Genomic DNA, 21,835 nt, shown 5'->3' on the forward strand with positions numbered 1-21,835 from the left:
GCATGAACAAGCTGATAGAGCTGCCAAGGACGCCTGCAGATTACCGGAGGTGACACAATGTTCTATTCCTTTGCAAGGTGTTGTTTCTGTCCTGCGGCGGAAGTATATGCAATTGTGGGAGGAGGAATGGCTGGCGGTGAGGGGAAAAAAATGCTGTGGTTGGTGAAACCCACCATCCAGCCGTGGTGTTCCTCCTGCCGGTCACCTAGGCGTGATGAAGTGACCCTTACACATCTTCGCATAGGGCACTGTCCTCTTACGCATGCCTTCTTACTACGGCGAGAGGAACCCCTGCTGTGTGATGCCTGTGGCGTACGAATCACTGTACTCCACATTTTAGTTGAGTGTGATTTATATCGTTTTGTCAGGGCGGAAGTTAATATTAGTGGAGATCTGCCCTCAATTTTAACCGATGACGAGGCGAGTGTCAAGAAAGTTTTAAGGTACTGTGATGTTTCTGGGCTTCAGCCTAAAATTTAGGTTGGAATTTTTAGTGTGTTGCCGAGTGGCTTACCACTCCTTTTTATACTTGTAATAGGCCAGTTCCAAACATGTGCTATGTGTTTCATTTTAACCCTTTCCCCTACGTTCTCTTGCAGTTATCCACTTTATGTGCTGCATTCCACTTTGCAATCTTGAAGAAGAATCATACAAGTATGTAGCTTTGAGAATCATTTGTGATCATATACATACCTTAGGTGTAAATGCAAAAAATAGTTGTTATCAATAAAGATTTGCAAAACTCTGTTTCAATGGCAAGACATTCATTTATTCAAATTTTTGAATGTATGGAACACAAGGATTACTTTCCCTATGTTATTGCTAATCTTTGGTTTATACTTTGAGTACATATATGATTTAATTCAAATATTCAAGAGTAGGATATGTAGACCCATATCTTCGGCAAATAAAAGTAATGCAGGCTTTTTAATAATTTTTTCTAAGCAAGTATGAAATGAACAGGATTCACTTTCAAATACGAAGTAAAATACAAATATCATGCTTATACAAAGGTTCAATTGATTATTTCTGTTCAATTAAGTTATATTTCTTCCATGTATGTAGTGGTTTTTCCCCTTTCCATAATTTACTTAAAAAAATCATTGTGCACAAGATCATGAGTGTTTAGGGTTTATTTGGTCTGCACATATTACAATCAGTCATGATTTTTAAAAAAGTGGCATATTCTGTATACAATATTGTGACTAGTGCACAATTTTAAAACTAACTGTAAACTCTAATAGAATAAAATTTGTCTGAAACTTTTCCCCCAAATCGACCATTAAAAATTACTGTGCGCATACTCGTGTTGCATCATGAAGTAATACGGGATGGAGACTCCTTGGATACTTTGAAACGTAACAGTCCAGTTAAAAATAATAAAAATACATAAATTTTAACCATAAACAGTAGTTTCTGACTAAGAGGTGTATGAAAATATGTACTTGTGAAAATGTTATGAAGGAAATGATTACGAAATCTTAATTACACTAATGTGTAGAAGTCTGTTAGTTGGTAGGAACATTTTATGATATGAATCTCCTGTAATCAGTAAATATAACAAGTGTATTGTTAACATTTGATACCTAAGCATTTACACTTGCTTCAACTTATATAAAGTTTACATTTCACTCGTATTTAATATATAACAATCTAGGCAATCTTTAAAATGTGACATTTGTTTAAGGATGAGAGTTTTAATTGTTAGTTAATCGAAAAATGATTCTAAACAATGCTGAGGATTGTTCGGGATTGGGATATATATGTAGGGGTAGCCATATTGGCATAGGAGTCGGAACTTTTTGAGTGTATTTAGACAGAAAGCATGTAGCTTGTTGACCTTGATTTATGTCATTATTGTAAGTATATTACAACTTATTTCAGATTTGTCAAGATGTTTTTTAATTAATAATTAATCCAAGTTTACAATAAATGTTCAGTGGAAACAAAAACAGGATTAATTATTCAAAAAATAACTTTGTAGTATTTTTTTCCTACATCTACATCCATACTCCGCAAGCCACCTGACGGTGTGTGGCAGAGAGTACCTCTATCAGTTCTTCCTTCTATTCCAGTCTCATATTGTTCGTGGAAAGAAGGATTGTTGGTATTCCTCTGTGTGGGATCTAATCTCTCTGATTTTATCCTCACGGTCTCTTTGCAACATGTATGTAGGAGGGAGCAATATATTCCTCGGTGAAGGTATGTTCTCGAAACTTCAACAAAAGCCCGTACCGAGCTACTGAGCATCTCTCCTACAGAGTCTTCCACAGGAGTTTATCTATCATCTCCGCAACGCTTTTGCGATTACTAAATTATCCTGTAACGAAGCGCGCTGCTCTCCATTGATCTCCTCCCTCTCTCTTCTATCAACCCTATCTGGTACGGATCCCACACTGCTGGTGTTTTTTTTTTCTTACAGTTACTGTTTCAGGACTTATGCTGCAACAGATTGCCAGATACGATGAGTAAACAACCCCATTATTACAAGTAGTTAGAGAAATGTTACAACTTTTCTTGCCAGCTCTGTATGTACCCCGAGATATATTCCTTTTCTTGTATCCTGGTCATACAGGCCAGCTTCACCTTATTCATCCTCTGTATTATTACTTCATTGCTGTTCTTCCTGCCTCTTTATATACAGGGGTTGATCAAGAATATGAAAACATCATGAGAAATGCACTTAAACATAAATGCAGATACTAGCCAGGCCTGCAGAGTATGCTGTTGTATTTGACCAGGAATGGCACCTGTGCAATGTCCTGAATGTACTGCAACTGTCTGTCGTGGTCAGAAAAGTGTTCTGAATAACTGCGAGTGCATTACGTCATAATTAAGTGAATTCAAACAGTTGAAAATTGTAGGTGCTCGCACGGCGGGTGCCTTCGTAACCAAAGTGGCTGAAGTGTTTGGTATCTCCAGAAGAACCATACTAAAGATTTACACTGCACACAGGGGAAGCAGAGAAACCATCATCCACTACGGTATAATGGGGACAAAAGCACATTTTCAGCGATACTGTAGCCTGCACTCTTTGGATATAACATCATCATTTAGGATTGTATTATACTGCATTCTTTATCACAAAGATGGACAGTGCATCCTTTACCTCAAGGAAGGAGAGGTAAATACCGCTATCTTCAAACGAGAGTTAATATATCAATCAATTCAGACTGTTACAGTGGTGATACACCGAGAGACTGTGGAGGTGCGAACTTAAGACATGCGAGTTGCTGCTGGTGAAAGCACCCGCCAGCCTCACACCTCAAAACAGTCTAAATTAATCGTACCTCATTACGGCACCAGAGCTTAAATACCAGTATCGCAGGCAACCGCAAAAAAGACAGTGCCAGATTTACATAATAGAAGTAATTAAAATGTATAAAACATTCTGTAAAAATTTTTCCATTGCATTAATTATCTTTTGATTTCTTTGTTAATATTGACAGGAGAAAGAGAGGAAGGATCACAAAAGAAGGATATGCATGGACAGAGAATAAAAGTTGTATGGAAACTACCAGAAAAAAAAGTTGTGCAACCCAACAAGAAGGTAGGAAAACTAACTTAAAACATGCACCGCTGTGCTCGGCAGTGCCTTATTCGTATTATCTCTCCCCCCTCATCCTAAAAATTGGAGCATTTTAAATTGTAGTAAATAGTTTATAAAAAATCATTTTTTGGCTGAGAATTCTGAGTAAGTGTAAGTAAGACAACAATGGGTTAAAGTATATGTTTGCAACATGTCACAGAGTAATTCAGAAAGGGATATTCATTTTAAAATTAGTAAATGACAAGGACAGAAATGGATACAACACATAAAACCATTGTTGACAATTCAGTAATTAATGTATACGTACAAAATGTCACCACAACTAGCACGGTGACAAATGATAGCCAGTCAGACGACAACCGCAAGTATTATTTAAGATCGACTATGACTGAAGATAGCAGTGTCGTGATTAATGTCATGACTTTACTCACGGTAGATGAAATAAATTCGTAAATATCACAGGGAAGCATTTTTTCGAATGGGGCTAGTAAAAGGAGCAGTAGCGCAGATTCTAGTGGATCGTTTCTGCATCAGGCATAACTGAACTGAATGTGGTCAGATATGACTCAGTAGGTTCAAAATGATACCCCAACACTGATAAAACTTATGCAAGGGATGATGAAAACTCTTAATGACTTTAAGAATGAACAACACAAAACTTTCTATCGAAAAATTTAATAAGTTAACATCAAATGTTGAACATTCTTCAAAACAACAAACAAAAACTAAGATTTTAGGAATCATGCGACACAAAAATTTTAAGAACTTTCAAATTTCGAAAATCTGATGTCTCAAATAAGGTGATGTGCACCGCCCTGTAAAATGATTTAACATGTAAGTTGTCGAAACTGTGAAGAGAATTAAAAGTGGAGACAACAGATAAGCTAGGTAAAAAGGTGTTGGATGTTGACAAGGCACAGGAGGAAAGAGCAGGCAAGCTGAAAAATATGAGCCACACACCCATTAAAAGGCAGGGGACTCAATCAAAAACTAATAGAAGTGTAAAGGAGATGGAAGATACTCTTACTGAATTGCAAACTGTATGTAGAGACTTGTATGAGGAAGCACAGGAATTGTCGGTAGAATTGAATAATTTAAAAATGAACAGTAACTTTGTAAAGAAAACCCAAGAGAGAATTGATAAGGACATAAAGAACTTAATGGAGAGAGCCAAATCGATTTCTAGATAAGGGTACAATACTAGAGCAGAAGTAGTGCACTAGCAATCAGGTGCAGTCAGGCAGAACACAAGAGCTGCAGTACCTACCTGCCGTTTACCACTTGTCTTTCAGGTGGAGCAGTAGGGAAGTATAAAACGCAGCAGGCACTACCAATGTCACTAGCATACACGGAGTATATCCTTATGCAGCCGAACAATGCAATGGCAGTAGTGAACGGTACCTTCTGCCTGTCTACTCGTAGCTGACAAAGGGTTACACCAGAATAGGCAGTTTCCGATTTTTACTACAGAGGGAAAAGAACAAACCCCACGGTAGTTATCAGAGCCTTTCATAACATGTTACCATACAAATGGACCGAGGTACAGAAGATCAGGTTCGTTGTGGGGTACACCGATGGCGACACGTTATTACGGGCAAGTGATACCGCCCTCGTGAACAGTTTGAGCGTGCCTTCTTAGACAAATTCTGGTCAATAGCATTCCGAGAGAAACTACAGCCACAGGTATTTAACCCAACACCATTCACTAGTAAACAAGGGGAACTATAGACATATTTTGAAAAATACCTGAACAAAACAAGATATTGGACAAATCCAGTCTCTAAGTCAGCACACATCAAGGAAGAATTAATCAAAATACATGGGAATGATGTAGAATGCTTTTCATCCGTTCTGGATGCAATTGACCTGATTTACAAGCAGAGGCACTCGCGAACGCAGAACAATCACGTGCAAAGTGAACCTCCCCAAAATAGTGATCTGCAAAGCAGTAATGGTGGAAGTAACCAACGAGGGGGGAGGAGTGCAAAGTGAACCTCCGCAAAATAGTGATCTGCAAAGCAGTAATGGTGGAAGTAACCAACGAGGGGGGAGGACTATGGCAAACGAAGAAACCAAGGTATTACAGGAAATAACAATCGTAATCACAACAGACCAGCATATAACGAACAGAGGGGGTTTTGGGCAACAGATTCAAAATGTAATCCTTGCAGGCAGTAATAAAAAATATAATAATTGGCAAGGACCAACCAGTGATAGATGGCCAGTCTGTCATCCTCTTGGTAGCTACAACCAGTGGAACAACAATGATGTACTGGTGGAAGTCATGGTCAAATAAAATTTAATTCACAGACATACAAGACACAAACTGGCAAAGTCGGGACTGTACTGTGCATATAGTGGAGGTGATCCAGAATGAAGAAATTACCCTCCCAACTAATCAAGAAAACCTAAACAGGTCACTCTCCTTTCTGCAGATGGAGGAAGGAGATGAGGGCATACATAATAATAATAATAATAATAATAATAATAATAACGAAGATTTTATTGTCTTTAGGTCATTACAGCAATTGACAACGTCAAATGAAGATACAATTTATAATACAGTGTGTTTAAGGTATTGACTACTGAAATATTTTAACTTACAATAGATGTACAGTGGGTCATCTGTTGGATTACTGCATTTTACAGTTGAAGAATTCATTGATATCATAGAATGGGTGGGCAACAAACCATTCACACTGTCTTTCTTTGAATGTATGTTCAGGAAGATCCTGTATAGCATGTGGCAGCTTATTAAATAGTTTGTGCCCTGTGACTTCACAGCTATTTATTGATCTTGATAATGTGTGGTAAGGCGTGTATATGTGTTTGATGCTTCTCATGTTGTAACAATGTACATTTTCTCTATGTTTCACATCTTGTAGGTTCTTCTTCGTAAAGATTAAAACATTGTATACATAGAGGTTTATTACTGCCATAATTTTTTGTTTAGTAAATAAGGGTTTGCAGTGAGCCTTATGTGAAGAATTTGTAATTATCCTAATGGCTTTCTTCTGCAATATTAGGATATCATGTATATGACTACAGTTACCCCACAAGATAATGCCATAGGATATTATACTTTGGAAAAATGCAAAATAAGATGATCTGACGTATGTTTCAGGTACACCTCCTGAGTTGTCTTAATAAATAAATTACTCTTGATAGCTTACTACTAATATAGTTTACATGTTGGCTCCAGGATAACTTTTCGTCTAAATAAACTCCCAGGAATTTAACAGAACTAGGGTCATCACATAGTGGCTTGTCTCTTAGAGTGAAGATAATCTGCTGAGTTTTATTTTCATTTAGCAGGAAACTATTTGCTCTGAACCAATATGCTGTGCGCGAATGTATTTTCAGCACAGGTTTTAAGATTGTTACTGCTATGAAGAAAAGTCGTATCATCTGCATACAATACAGTGGTGGATCTAATAAATGAGGGGAGGTCATTGATCATTATCAGAAACAGGAAGGGGCCCAGTACAGATCCCTGAGGCACACCAACTTTAACATTTTCTATGTTTGACATTTCCTTACCAACACAGACTACCTGTTTACACTTGTTGAGATAAGCTTTTAACAGTCTGAGACTGTTTCCTTTGATACCGTAGAATCCTAGTTTCTCTAGTAGCGGCGTGTGCTCAACACAGTCGAATGCCTTGCTTAGGTCACAGAATGAGACCTGAGCAAAGCCTTTGTTCTTAAAAACTTTGAGGATGTAACTGACTACCGTGTTACTTGCACCAATGGTCGACAGATTCTTCCTAAACCCGTATTGTGTAGCATCAATTATTCCTAGATTCTCAAAGTGAGATGATAATTGTTGGTACATGATGCATTCTATTACCTTGCAGAATGCGGGTACTATTGAAATAGTCCTGTAACTATATGGAGAGTCTATCTCCATTTTTGTATACTAGGACGATCATATACAGTTTTAACTCATCAGGAAAATATCCCTCAAGTAAGCACTTGTTTATGCAATGGGTTCAAGGGTACAGAATGCAATCACACACATTTTTTAGCAGTTTGCATGATATGCCATATATATCTAAGCTATCAGATGATTTCAGTTGTTTAATGACCCCTTGTACAAACAAATCTAGGCAATACTTCCGAGAAGGTTAGCATGCTTGTATTTAGTGAGTGTCTACCCCAATTTTGGGAGAGTAACTGTGATGGACTAATGTCTGGTTTGATAATTGACTCTCCTATTTCTTTCAATGAATTAATAAAACACTCATCGAGTGTGAGTTGGGATATTAATTTTGTCTTTTTTAGTATCTGTGGCAGCACTGTTAATTACTTTCCAAGCGGTTTTGCATTTATTGGTGGAATTATGTATGCTGTTGGCATTGTAGGTTTTTTTGGCTTGCAGGATGGCTTTTTTGTATTCATTCCTGCATTCCACATAGGCTGATTTGCCATAGTCAGACTTCATACTATTGTATATGTTGTACAGTAACAAAACTTTTTTGTTTAGATCTGTCAGCTGTTCAGTGTACCATATATTTTGTCAGTTTTGAGATCTGGATTTGTGGCTGCCGTCCATTATTTTGCAATGCAATGGTTCAAATGGCGCTAAGCACCATGCGACTGAACTTCTGAGGTCATCAGTCACCTAGAACTTAGAACTAATTAAACCTAACTAACCTAAGGACATCACACACATCCATGCCCGAGGCAGGACTCGGACCTGCAACCGTAGCTGCTGCACGGTTCCCGACTGTAATGCCAAGAACCGCATGGCCACTCACGCCGGCTCCCATTATTTTGATTTTCTTTATGGGAATACTATGGTAGTAGGAAAAGGGAGAGAAGGAAACACAGTAGGTGAATATGGACTGGGGCAAAGAAATGAAAGAGGAAGTCGCCTGGTAGAATTTTGCACAGAGCACAACTTAATCATAGCTAACACTTGGTTCAAGAATCATAAAAGAAGGCTGTATGCATGGAAGAAGCCTGGAGATACTGACAGGTTTCAGATAGATTATATAATGATAAGACAGAGATTTAGGAACCAGGTTTTAAATTGTAAGACATTTCCAGAGGAAGATGTGGACGGACCACAATCTATTGGTTATGACCTGTATATTAAAACTGAAGAAACTGCAAAAAGGTGGGAATTTAAGGAGATGGGAACTGGATAAACTAAAACAACCAGAGGTTGTACAGAGTTTCAGGGAGAGCATAAGGCAGCAATTGACAGGAATGGGGGAAAGAAATACGGTGAGAGAAGAATGGGTAGCTTTGAGGGATGAAGTAGTGAAGGGCAGAGGTTCAAGTAGGTAAAAAGACGAGGGCTAGTAGAAATCCTCAGAAGAAATATTGAATTTAATTGATGAAAGGAGAAAATATAAAAATGCAGTAAATGAAGCAGACGAAAAGGAATACAGACGTCTCAAAAATGAGATCGACTGGAAGTGCAAAATGGCTAAGCAGGGATGGCTAGAGGACAAATGTAATGATGTAGATGCTTATCTCACTAGGGGTAAGACAGATACTGCCTACAGGAAAATTAAAGAGACTTTTGGAGATAAGAGAACCACTTGTATGAACATCAAGAGCTCAGATGGAAACCCAGTTCTAAGCAAAGAAGGGAAAGCAGAAAGGTGGAAGGTGTATATAGAGGGTCTATACAAGGGCGATATACTTGAGAACAATATTATGGAAATGGAAGAGGATGTAGAAGAAGATGAAATTGGAGATACGATTCTGCATGAAGAGTTTGACAGAGCACTGAAAGACCTGAGTCGAAACAAGGCCCCCGGAATAGACAACATTCCATTGGAACTACTGATGGCCTTGGGAGAACCAGTCCTGACAAAACTCTACCATCTGGTGAGCAAGATGTATGAGACAGGCGAAATACCCTCAGACTTCAAGAAGAATATAATAATTCCAATCCCAAAGAAAGCAGGTGTTGACAGATGTGAAAATTACCGAAGTATCAGTTTAATAAGTCACCGCTGCAAAATACGAACACGAATTCTTTACAGACGAATGGAAAAACTAGTAGAAGCCAACCTCGGGGAAGATCAGTTTGGATTCCGTAGAAATGTTGGAACACGTGAGGCAATACTGACCCTACGACTTATCTTAGAAGCTAGATTAAGGAAGGGCCAACCTACATTTCTAGCATTTGTAGACTTAAGAGAAAGCTTTTGGCAATGTTGACTGGAATACTCTCTTTCACATTCTGAAGGTGGCACAGGTCAAATCCAGGGAGCGAAAGGCTATTTACAATTTGTACAGAAACCAGATGGCAGTTATTAAGAGTCGAGGGACATGAAAGGGAAGCAGTGGTTGGGAAGGGAGTGAGACAGGGTTGCAGCCTCTCCCCAAAGTCATTCAATCTGTATATTGAGCAAGCAGTGAAGGAAACAAAAGAAAAATTTGGAGTAGGTATTAAAATCCACGGAGAAGAAATAAAGAAGTTGAGGTTCGACCATGACATCTTAATTCTATCAGAGACAGCAAAGGACTTGGAAGAGCAGTCGAATGGAATGGATAGTGTCTTGAAAGGAGGACATAAGATGAACATCAATAAAAGCAAAACGAGAATAATGGAATGTAGTCGAACTAAGTCGGGTGATGCTGAGGGAATCAGATTAGGAAATGAGACGCTTAAAGTAGTAAAGGATTTTTGCTACTTGGAGAGCAAAATAACTGATGATGGTCGAAGTAGAGACAATATAAAATGTAGACTGGCAATGGCAAGGAAAGCGTTTCTGAAGAAGAGAAATTTGTTAACATCGAGTGTAGGTTTAAGTGTCAGGAATTCATTTCTGAAAATATTTGTATGGAGTGTAGCCATGTATGGTAGTGAGACATGGACGATAAATAGTTTGGACAAGAAGAGAATAGAACCTTTTGAAATGTGGTGCTACAGAAGAATGCTGAAGATTAGATGGGTAGATCACATAACTAATGAGGAAGTATTGAATAGGATTGGGGAGAAGAGAAGTTTGTGGCACAACATGGCTAGAAGAAGGGATCGGTTGGTAGGACATGTTCTGAGGCATCAAGGGATCACCAATTTAGTATTGGAGGGCAGCGTGGACGGTAAAAATCGTAGAGGGAGACCAAGAGATGACTGCATTAAGCAGATTCAGAAGGATGTAGGTTGCAGTAGGTACTGGGAGATGAAGAAGCTTGCACAGGATAGAGTAGCATGGAGAACTGCATCAAACCAGTCTCAGGACTGAAGACCACAACAAACAACAATATAAAATGGACGTTTACCCACACAAAACGTTCTGTTTTTCATCACACATCATATTCTGGTCAGATGAGGCAGCGATAAGGAAGGAAATGAAGAGGACGGTAGACTGAGTGTCAGATAACACTCATATTCGCTGTAATGTAGCCCTATTTGAGTTGTCGCGGAACCCGATGGTTGTGTCAGGCTTGTACTTGACGCCCATAGTATAAAGGAGATCACTGTTTGTGTTAGGACATGTCCTGACAACTTAGAACAGCAGTTACTGAAGTTCCATACAGTCAAATACCTTACTGTAATCGATTTAAAGGCACCGTATCGGCAGATATCTGTCCCTGAAGACAGTATAAGTACACAACCTTTGTATGTGAGAGCAGAAGCTATGAACTTCGTATCTTGTCTTTCGGCTTAAATTTGAGCACAGGTGTCTTCATTTCCGCATTAGACAAAGTTTTAGATCCAGTCACAGTCTACGTGGATGACTTGCTAATAGCAACGCGTAAGTGGCAAGAGCATTTGTGACTTCCGGGACAAGTACTATACCGATTCTCAGAATAAAGTGCTACAGCAAATTTAAAGTAGTCTGAATGTGGGAAGAGCATCAAAGCTCAAACCTTATCTGAGCTTAGCGCCTTTCTTTAGAAAATTTATCCCTGACCAATTGCTGAACAGAGATGCTCTGTTAAACTTGTTACGGAAGAATAACCGTGGATACGGACAACTCACTGTCAAACTGACTTTGAAAATATAAAAGGAGCTCTCCTCGTGCAAATATATTTCATCACCCAGACACGTCGCAAGAGTTTTGTTTATGCACTGACGCATCTTTGCACAGTCCAGGGGCATGTCTATCCCGTATCACTCACACAGATGGACAACAAACACCCTGTTAGTTTTGCAAGCAGAACATTATAGAGAGTGGGGTTTTAAGAAATTTGAATATTATTTGTGGGGAAAACATAATGAAGGCTAATGTGACCACCAAACACTTTCTTTCCTTTTGACGTGCAAACTGGTGCAGAGAAGAATAGCCAGATGGTGTCTTTACTTGCAGGAATTCAGTTTCAAGGTAGTGTACATCAAAGGTGAACAAAACGTAATTGCTGACACCTTGTCGTCGTGGCTACCCCTAAGGTTAAATGAATTTTAAAATTCACCGAACAGGATTCTATAATCTCCAGCCTACTTATGCAGGACCAAACATACCAACCTTATTATGTAAAAAGCTACAATAGCCTGAAGGAACTACAAGAAGATGATTCACTCTGGAAGATGGTAAGACTCAAACTGTGTAAGGCGATGATGATGATAACTTCAGTTTTATAATATTTATAAATAAATCTTGTTTCACCGACACACACCTAATGAAGAACAGTGGTGCGTATGATTACCTGAAAAGTTTGGAGATGAATTCCTTCTTTACACTCAAAACATATGGGGCCATTATAATGTTTTCTAAAGGCAATGATAAGGAACACATACTGTGTCTTCCCCAACATGAGGCGCCGAATTCTCCTACTTGTCAGAACACTCCAACAAATCAAAATTAATTGGACTGCATCAAACAGTTCCCACAAAACCTTTAGAATTAGTATCATTGGATGCTGCCAGTCCTTATCCAAAAGGAAGTGGGAGTGTTAAATATTGTCCAATATGATTTTTTCTCCAACTATGTTAAGTTGTATACAGAGGGATCGGTGACTGCTAGTGCTATTATTAGAAAAATTACAGATGACCATCTTCCAAGAGTAGGGAAGCCCCAGGTACTGTTAGCTGATAAAGCATCGTACTTCACAAGTAATAGATGGAAGGAATTCACAACCACAGATAAAGTAAAACACATACCGGTAACACGATTCCACCCTGAAGCAAGTTCCATAGGAAAGGTATTTAAGGAATTTCCTAGTCTGATACACTGCTACTCACCACAGGAACATACAAAATAGATCGAGTTTGTCTCGCCATTTCAGCAAATCATTAATAACTTGCAACATATTTTCACAGGCTTCACACTAACTGAATTAATGTTTAAAAAAAGGGAAATGTATGATTGGGAAAAACCACTGTCAAAAGTATTCACAGGAGAGATGTAATTTGAAGAAAAAATACACCTTAAGGCTAAGAAACGCCGAGCAGAGGAAAAAAGTCTTAGAACAAAAGTTTAAGGCTTACTCTACAATTCCATACAGGACAACATGCATTGCTGTGAATGCACCCAATGTCTACCAAACATGGAAAACTGCAACTTTCATACACTGGCCCATTTGTAATTACAGAAGTCCCTCATTCCGGATCATACCGACTAGCTTATCCTGTAAGTGGAAAGGACAAGGGCCTTTATCCACACAAGTATCTAAAGGAATTTGTATGCTGAATGGATCAGACAGAAGGTTAAACCAACTCAGAGTAGTTGTGCTGAAGTATAGTGAAAATATTTGACTATAAAATATAAAAGATGTTCACTAAGTTTTAGGACAAGTTCCTCTCTTGTTATTTATATGTGCAGAAACAGAAATATTGTAAGTCATTAGTTATTTAAGATTTTGTTCACTGGCCAAAGTATGTTGTGAAATAAGCAATGAGCTGAATTTAAACGCCATTAGGCGAATTCACTACTAAAATAGGCAAAAATTGATAAATGTTGTGGGGAGAAATAAATGATGTAGCATTACGAGAGGCAATGCACAAAAACAGTAGAAATTTGAACTGCAGGAGAGTGATCTCAGTGCATGTGCGAAGGCAAAATGAGATACACGCTGCTTAACATTCCAGGCCTGCAGCTAACAGTATTTGTATACCAAGTAGAATATAACCAAAAGATTATAAATATAAATTGATTACTAAAATAAGTAACACGGTCTACATTATAAGAATAAACTTAATATAAGAAAACAGAACCAAGATAAATAAATATTTAGATGGAAGAAAAGAAAATGAACTAACTGCAGGAAGATATCTACACTACACAAAAATGACTATACACAAAAACTAAGCACTATAGTATAGAAAATTCCTATATATACAATGAGTAATTCTGGGGATATGTTTATGCTCTGAATAAGCTACGAGAGGGGGTAATGACAGAGTGCCTCGTCTAGGAAGATACCTGTTAGTTTCTTGTGCACTCATTGTACGGGTTAGGTTAGTGTTGTTTAACGTCCCGTAGACAACAAGGTCATTAGAGACGGAGCGCAAGCTCGGGTTAGGGAAGAATGGGGAAGGAAATCGGCCGTGCCCTTTCAAAGGAACCATCCCGGCATTTGCCTGAAACGATTTAGGGAAATCACGGAAAACCTAAATCAGGATGGCTGGAGACAGGATTGAACCGTCGTCCTCCCGATTGCGAGTCCAGTAAGCTAACCACTGCGCCACCTCGCTCGGTCACTCATTGTACGAATATGGAAGATACAGAAAAGGTAAGTTGAAGTGACGGACAAACTGTTAATATCACTTTCAGAAAAAAGGGTTGAATTCCAAGATCAGTCAGAAAATAATGAACTAGAAACATCTGCATACTGAATGACAATATATATGTGATAAGTGAGAATGATACGTTGGTTGGCATTGGAGCCACTATGTACTTAGTTTATGAGTTTCATATTAATTTTTTTAGAGGGATCAAGGCAAGCACATGCCCTAGTAACTAGAAGAAAGAGAATTTAGGTAGCCGGTACAAAAAAGAAAAAAAAAAAGAGACCACACCACAATATGAGTAATTATTTATATATAAATATGGGTATGAATGTAAAAGTGTGGCTGTCGTAAGTGAACATAAGGAAGTTACAGTACGTAAAATGTTGTGAAATGCAGTCCCAGTCCTGTACTAAACAAACGGGCAGGTTTTTAGACTGTGCACTGAATAATGCAAGTAATAGATGTGAACACTGAATACAAGTGTTCAAGACAATTACACAAGATCACAACTTATCTGAATGTCCTCCTACAAACATTTCTTTTCACACAACTTTCGTACCTAAGTATTTGCATACATACATGCATATTATAGTACATAGGAGCTGTATCCCACAATGAAAAGTATAAATCAAGTACGCTGAAGAATAATCATTACAGGTACTTTTAAGCAAATGTCAATAATAAACTTACGACACAATGATGTTAGAATTTTATCTATAATGCTGCAAACACTGAATAAATAGTTCATTGCAAATCACTAAGAAACGTTCACATAGAATTCGCTCAGTTATTGTATGATGTGTAAATGATGGATTTCAGACAGGAGATGATAAATGCTTTGTTCTTTCCTTACAACTCCCTGTCGATTTGTAGACCACCAGCCAGTAGATTCAGATGAGGAGTGTATAGCATTACATGAGTATGTCCAATATAGTTGGATCTGCTTTGCGTAACACGAGTTTAGGGGAGTGACCCATGACGCCATATCAACTTGAGGTTTTTTTATACATGTAATTCATTTCTAAATTTTATTGGTTATTTGCAGAGTAATGAATTTAATTATAAACAACATTTAATAATTAATGACTTTTAATGAGATAGATATAAATATGTTTTGACGTAGCAAATCACCTTGTTGCATTATGCACAATATGTTTTCTCCTTATAAGAACAAAAACTTCCGTGTTGCTCAAGTGCACGATCATGTAGTCAGAGTATGGATATTCTGTAACTTTCATGAATGGGCATAGAATTGTTAATTTACAACCTGGAGTTGATTTAAAAAATATTCTAGGGAACCACGGCCCGACTTTGGTGCAAACAAATCGCGTGCGAATTCTCAAATATCAGCGCGGAATTTGAGATACATGGCTGGATATCGGGCGTTATCATTGTGTGTATGATTCAGTAACATTAACCGCTATTTATGGACATTAGCTTGATAATAACTATCAAAGACTTTTTTATAAGTGGCATCTTCTTGATGATTAAAGCAAGCGAGAAGCGATTTACTGTCGGGATACGACAAATATTAATCATTGCATAGTCAATTTGCTGATACGGTTGCTTAGCAACTCAAACGGACAGTGATAGAATTATTGAAATGATCTTTTAAGTATCAATGACCACTACACACACATCAGAAACTAATTACTCTAACTGTGAGTGACATATGGATTGGACGAGTCTTTTTATTTCAGCTAATTGGTATTAATAACTTCTTTCGAGGTTGAAACTTCATTAATGGTGTCGCACTCATTCAGTTTAGTAGAATGATAGATAGTACTAGATGCGCTACTATTTATAGTTTTAAAGGAAAAGAGAGCACATACCTGTTTTTCTTTTGAGAAATGTTCGTACTTCAGTCGTCAGTCTTCTCAAAGCAGAGACACAAGTGACGCTCCCTCACAGCACTACGATATCGTGAACCACCACACATGTGGCCCCTACTAACTACATTTCTTAATTGAAAACCCTGAGACATAGCCGCATTATGAAGAAGGAAGAAAGAGGAGGAAAGATCAGCGGAAGAAACGGAGCAAAGAGAGAAGGGGAGATCACAAGTGGCTAGTTTAGTTAGGATTGCTTGTACTGGAGACATGAGAGTGAAGTTTCTGTTCCTTTCATTAGCAATCCAGAATTCCAAAAGCTCGAGCTACGTGAGAGGATGGTAATAGTTGTTGCATATATGTATAGTGCTTCTTTTTCAGTCCTAAAATGTAAAATGTTTTGCAAGTAATTCATGTAAACAAAGATTATGTCAATAGTTTAAAAGTTACAAGTTGTGAACATAAATGATTTATTAATGATGTAAATTAATATGAAATAACTTGTCACAGTAATATTGCCTTATGAATTTTGAAGGGGAAAACTACTTCTCAAATATCATTCACTTCTATTTAAATATTGTCCTGCAAACATAAAAAAAATGGTGTGACAAATTCATGCATAAACTTGCATGCAAGTAAAACATCTTAGACTGTATGTCAGCTAATATTAAAATGACAGTTATGGGTAGTTATAAGGAACAAATTTACATCATGTTTTAATTTATTTATGTAAGTTTTGCAAAATTTTAAGCACTTGTACAAAGACATAAGGGAAACTGTATATGAAAAGGGACATAAGGAGAAACTGTCCACATATCAAATATTTAACGTGTGTTGAATAAGGAAAACACACACACACTCTCTCTCTCTCTCTCTCTCTCTCTCTCTCTCTCTCTCTCTTATGAAGTAGCGGTCAAACTTGCATGTGCCTACAATGACGAAAACATTCTACGTGCCCTTTGTAGTGACAATGGACAATGAATTTTACTATGAAGGAGGAATTAAAGCAAGTAATTTATGGTCTTACCCGGAATATGGTGAGCTCCTGACGCAATGCCGATAATACGGAATGATTTTTCGGTCACTGCAATGTGTGATGGACAATGATGTCTGTATAACCACAGTCAGAACTTTATGGCTTCTCCGTCATGGCATTGAATTTTTAACCACACACATCAACATGCATTTATCCTAAGGACACTATAATGATGTGCAAGTTGTCGTAGTCTACAAAGTCATAGACCTGAGGCTGAATTATTCTCCGTAGTAGCACCGATATTACCACAAGACATGTGCACAAAAGACACCACTTAACGAGTAGAGATGTGGCTGCAGAAACTCAATAATGAGCAAAATACTAATTCAACCATTTTTAAAGTTTTGTAAACTTCATGTAAACTGTAATATAAATAAAGCTGACATGTGCAGGGGATAAACAAGATATAACCATGGTCACAAGTAAAGGGATTTGATCCCCCAGCCAGGCCAAAAGGTAGTTTTAAGTGATACTTCCATATGAAATTTGGTTATGTTAGTATATTTGTAAAACACACCACTAACCATGGCCAACAGTAATCAAGGAAAACCATCAGTATACAGTACGGAGGGGGGGGGGGGGTGTTAGTAGTGATAGGTCTTAATTTGATTTAGCCATAAAGTATACGTAATTTAATAAGAATCTGAACACTGTGGTGCAAAGATGCAAATAAACATGCCTGTGCCAAAAACAGATTTGTAAGAAAAGAGAGATGAATGTATATCTGTATTTCAACATTTCCTTAGGCCAATATCAAATTATTCACTCTTCAACTACCTGTCCGTCCAGTCAGATTCTGGGTGTACATATTGCATGTATGTCAGACAACAATATATATTTGTGGAAAAGTTTTTACAATATATCTTTTGCAAAGGGTGCAAAGGCTGTGGGGGTGCAAACTTGACAAGTGAATCGGTGCTGGTGAAAGTAGCCGCCAGCCATACACCTTGAAGTAATGCAAATCATTCGCACCTCCTTATGGTGCCAGTACTTACCAACCAGTTCACTATGAGCAGGTAAACACACGTTATTCCTTAAGTGGCTACGGTTAGTTTCCTCAGCTTAACTGAAACTAACCACGAAGTATGTTAATGGAGAACATTTAAGTTTACATACGACTGATACTGACTAAAAACATAGGTGTCACTAAATGTCAAAACAAATATCTTTGGTTGCCTAAGCAATGGTGACAATCTACAATAACTATTACAATGACTTCCAGTGAAGATTACATAAATTTCTCGCCCTGTTCGACATCAAGAAATATGAAGCTTCAAACCATTACTGCATTAACAATATTTAAATTGAAAGGAATTAAATGTCTGTGGTAGTGTATACATGGCAATATACTGTCAATGTAGAATTCTAATACGTTTATTAATCACAATGCCATCACATTTAGTACATCTACATTATGTGATATAACAGTAGGCAGATCTATGCAAAAAATAACTGTAGCTTCTTTCCAACTGTTCAGTAACATAGAAGTAGTAAATCATTAAAAATAAAGTGAGCAATTGCATAAGACTTTATTTCAAGGATAAATATGGATACATAAATTCAGATCCACCCTTAACACAAATAGCTGATGCTTCCCACTACTTTGGACACAGTGAAGTCAGTCAGTCTGCCTCAGACACCAAGTGGCTGGGTTCCTAGTCACTTGCCACTCTCCGACACATTTGAGGCTGGGTGAGAAGTCACCGCAGACAGTTCGTATTGCTGCAGTGGCCCGAGTATCCGCACCATTTCCCGTCTCCACACTGGCCGTACCGCTAACCACTGTTCACACGAGAAAAACTTCAACAACATTTTATTTCCTGCCTTACATACTCTCATTTGCTTTTATTGTTAATTACATGCAGTTGAGGTAAATAGTGGAGAATCTGATAATGTCAAATTTGTTCCCACGTTTACTGATGTATCACTACATATGTTGTGAGAAAATTGTTGGATACCTGTTTAAATGTAATGTCTGCATCAAATCTTAGTCCTCTAAGAGTGTGACTGTAATAACAGTAACTATGAAAGTTAATTTAAAAATGCTGTAACTGAGAAGGAAACGGACACAATAGTGCAGGTTGAAACGGCTAATGGCTTTGCTCAGGCAGCAATTCTGAAAATAGCAAGAAAAATTTTTTAAGAGAGTATGAAACAAAGAAATGGCTAGCAAAGGAGGGGAAAAGTATATCTCATTGTCATACTGTGTGTCTGTGTCAGATAGGATAGCAGTTGCCTTCTGCAAATATGTCATTACAGTGGAATTTCAAATGGATAATAAACTGGGTCAGTGCTGTGACATAGCTTAGAACCAATACTGTATAAATTCTGTAGCACAGGTACCTGTAAGATTTTCTGCAGTTCATGAGAGAAATATTACATTGGGCAAACTGGAAGGGAGTTTCAAATTAGATTTTGTGAACATGAATATGCAAGTAATTGAAATGTGTTGGAATTTCATTTAAAGGAGAGCCAACATCAGCTTAAAAAAATACTGAACACCTTCAGTATAAATTTAGCATTTTGGTTGAGAAGTTACATTACTGATCATTTTAAAAGAAATAAATATATACACACCTAATCACGTGGATGCAGAACTTACATTAATGAACAAATCTCAAGCAGTTGTAGGTGGTTCTTTGATTTTTTTTAATGGATTTACTTGTGGACAAGAGAAACAATGACTCCAAAGCAGTCTTATTTAGTTTAACTTCCATTACGTGCTATGGAATTTTAATGACTACATGTAATTTTATTAGTGAATCGTCTTTCGTAAGTTTTGCTATAAACATAGGCAACAATGTAGGAAACGACAGAGTCTTACTTATTGTAAAGAAGACACGTCAAGTTGCAGACAGGCACAGCTAGAAGACACTTACATATAGGTTTTGGCCACAGCCTTTATCAGTAAAAACACACACGCACACCTCGTGCACATGACCACCAACTCCTCCATCTTGGACCAGAATGCCATTCTGGCCAGAGATGCTGAAGTTGGCGGTCTTTCACTTATAACAGCTGAGTCTGAAAGCTACATGTAAGTGTCTTACCTGTGCCTGTCTGCACCATGATGTGTCTTCTTTTCAGTAAGTAGCAATCTGTCTTTTCCTACATTATTGATATTCCTATCTGGAGTTTCCATTGCACATAACAGTTTTTCTATGAAATCTGTATTGTTATATTGTATTTTACCGTTTACTTCATTGCACAATTGTGTTGGTAAAAATGAAATAATTTTAATCACCTTCACTTATTTAAAAATAATTATTTTAATTAACTTTGCATCAGATGTTATACCCTCCACTGCAATTCTGAACAAATAATCTAATGTGGATCCATATGACACTGTCATTAATGGAATGTCTTTTACTGTTACACTGTATTTTACAGCTGACCTTTGTGCACGTGAGTACTGACACAACTTTTATTACTTTACATTATTATTTCTGTTGCACAATAAAGTTTACATTGCGGATCCATTAGCGGTTCCTCGACAATGCAACTGTAGTCGGCTCCTGTTAGGTCTACTCTTTGTAGTTGATAACACATTTTGCTCAATTTTTGCATCGACATTATTCAGCGTCCTTGGCAATGCTTGAGAAGAGCTTAAATGGTAAATATTTGTGTTCTTCCAAAAATGAATAGAATTAATTTTATTTGATGTTTACATAATCTCTTTTCATTGATTACACTTTACTGTATGATATTATTTGCATTCTTCTATTACTTGTCACCAGGTCACGTGATGACGGGCTGTGTCCAAAACGTTTCCATGATCACAAAATAAAGAATTCAACTCCGTCTGGACCACTATTACTTATGCAACTTACCAGCGCAACTTACCAGCATTTTAAAATTCACCTGCATCGTGAATAGTCTGTGCATGGGAAAACAAACAGCACTCAAATGTTAAGCAGCAAACAAACAGACCAACAGAGAAAGCCCCAAATAAAGTAAGTTAGGAGACACGTGCATACAGGGTGTGTGTGTGTGTGTGTGTGTGTGTGTGTGTGTGTGTGTGTGTGTACACTCCACTTTTTACAATCACATTTTATCACCAAATTAGAATGAACACATTTTTAATACTTATATTTACTGACAAAATACAGGCATTAACTTTTTTTTGTAAATGTCCTATGCTATTTGTTAACATAACAGCACAGCTCCCTGATACACATTATGTGATGTAAGTTTGACAGGAAAAAAGACACGTAAATTACACTGAGAACGTTAGTTTCAGTGTTCTTGTGGCCACCCAGATGCATACTATCAGAAAGTTTATACTATTCTGCATAGAAACTTGTACCACTGGGCAGGCTGATACCTGCCCTATGGAAGATTTGACTGCACTGCAATGGAACCTTTGCCTACACAGCTCGGGTCTGTGAGAAGGAATGTCTCAATTCATTCACCGCCCATCACTTGCAAATCGGACAGACACTTTAATCGTTATCAATGTGTAAATCACAATTAGGTGTACAATATTATTTACAAATGTAGAAGATGTAGACTGAGCATTAACTTGATGCAAATGTTAATAAGATGCCCCTAGAAGGGCAGAGAAATTCTCTGGTATGAACTGCCTTCTTGTCACAGCCTCATTAATATGGGAAGGGTTCACACACTATTAAAATGTAACACACTCCAGAAAGCTGCCATACTTGCACCAGCTGCACTCAACCCTCATATAAATTCAGATCAAACACAAAAATAAGTATTAGTTATACACTTATTCTTCAAATATATAAATATGTGTCATCACTAAACTTAAACAAGGCTCC

The 21,835-nt window shown here is 37.6% G+C and overlaps 2 long non-coding RNA genes across 4 annotated transcripts in view; one reads left to right on the plus strand and one right to left on the minus strand.

The window, feature by feature from the left end:
* Positions 1-21,835, plus strand: part of LOC126295189 (uncharacterized) — a 61,865-nt gene that overhangs the window by 39,630 nt on the left and 400 nt on the right. For both annotated transcript variants that reach the window (XR_007552406.1, XR_007552407.1), the window contains exons 2-3: positions 3,450-3,550; positions 20,792-21,007. This is a non-coding gene — a long non-coding RNA (uncharacterized LOC126295189). The remainder of the gene's footprint in view (positions 1-3,449; positions 3,551-20,791; positions 21,008-21,835) is intronic.
* Positions 18,565-21,835, minus strand: part of LOC126295188 (uncharacterized) — a 57,729-nt gene continuing 54,458 nt past the window's right edge. For both annotated transcript variants that reach the window (XR_007552405.1, XR_007552404.1), the window contains one exon: positions 18,565-18,836. This is a non-coding gene — a long non-coding RNA (uncharacterized LOC126295188). The remainder of the gene's footprint in view (positions 18,837-21,835) is intronic.

Source organism: Schistocerca gregaria, chromosome 11, assembly GCF_023897955.1.
Source record: "Schistocerca gregaria isolate iqSchGreg1 chromosome 11, iqSchGreg1.2, whole genome shotgun sequence".
NCBI classification, from domain to species: Eukaryota; Metazoa; Arthropoda; class Insecta; order Orthoptera; family Acrididae; genus Schistocerca; species Schistocerca gregaria.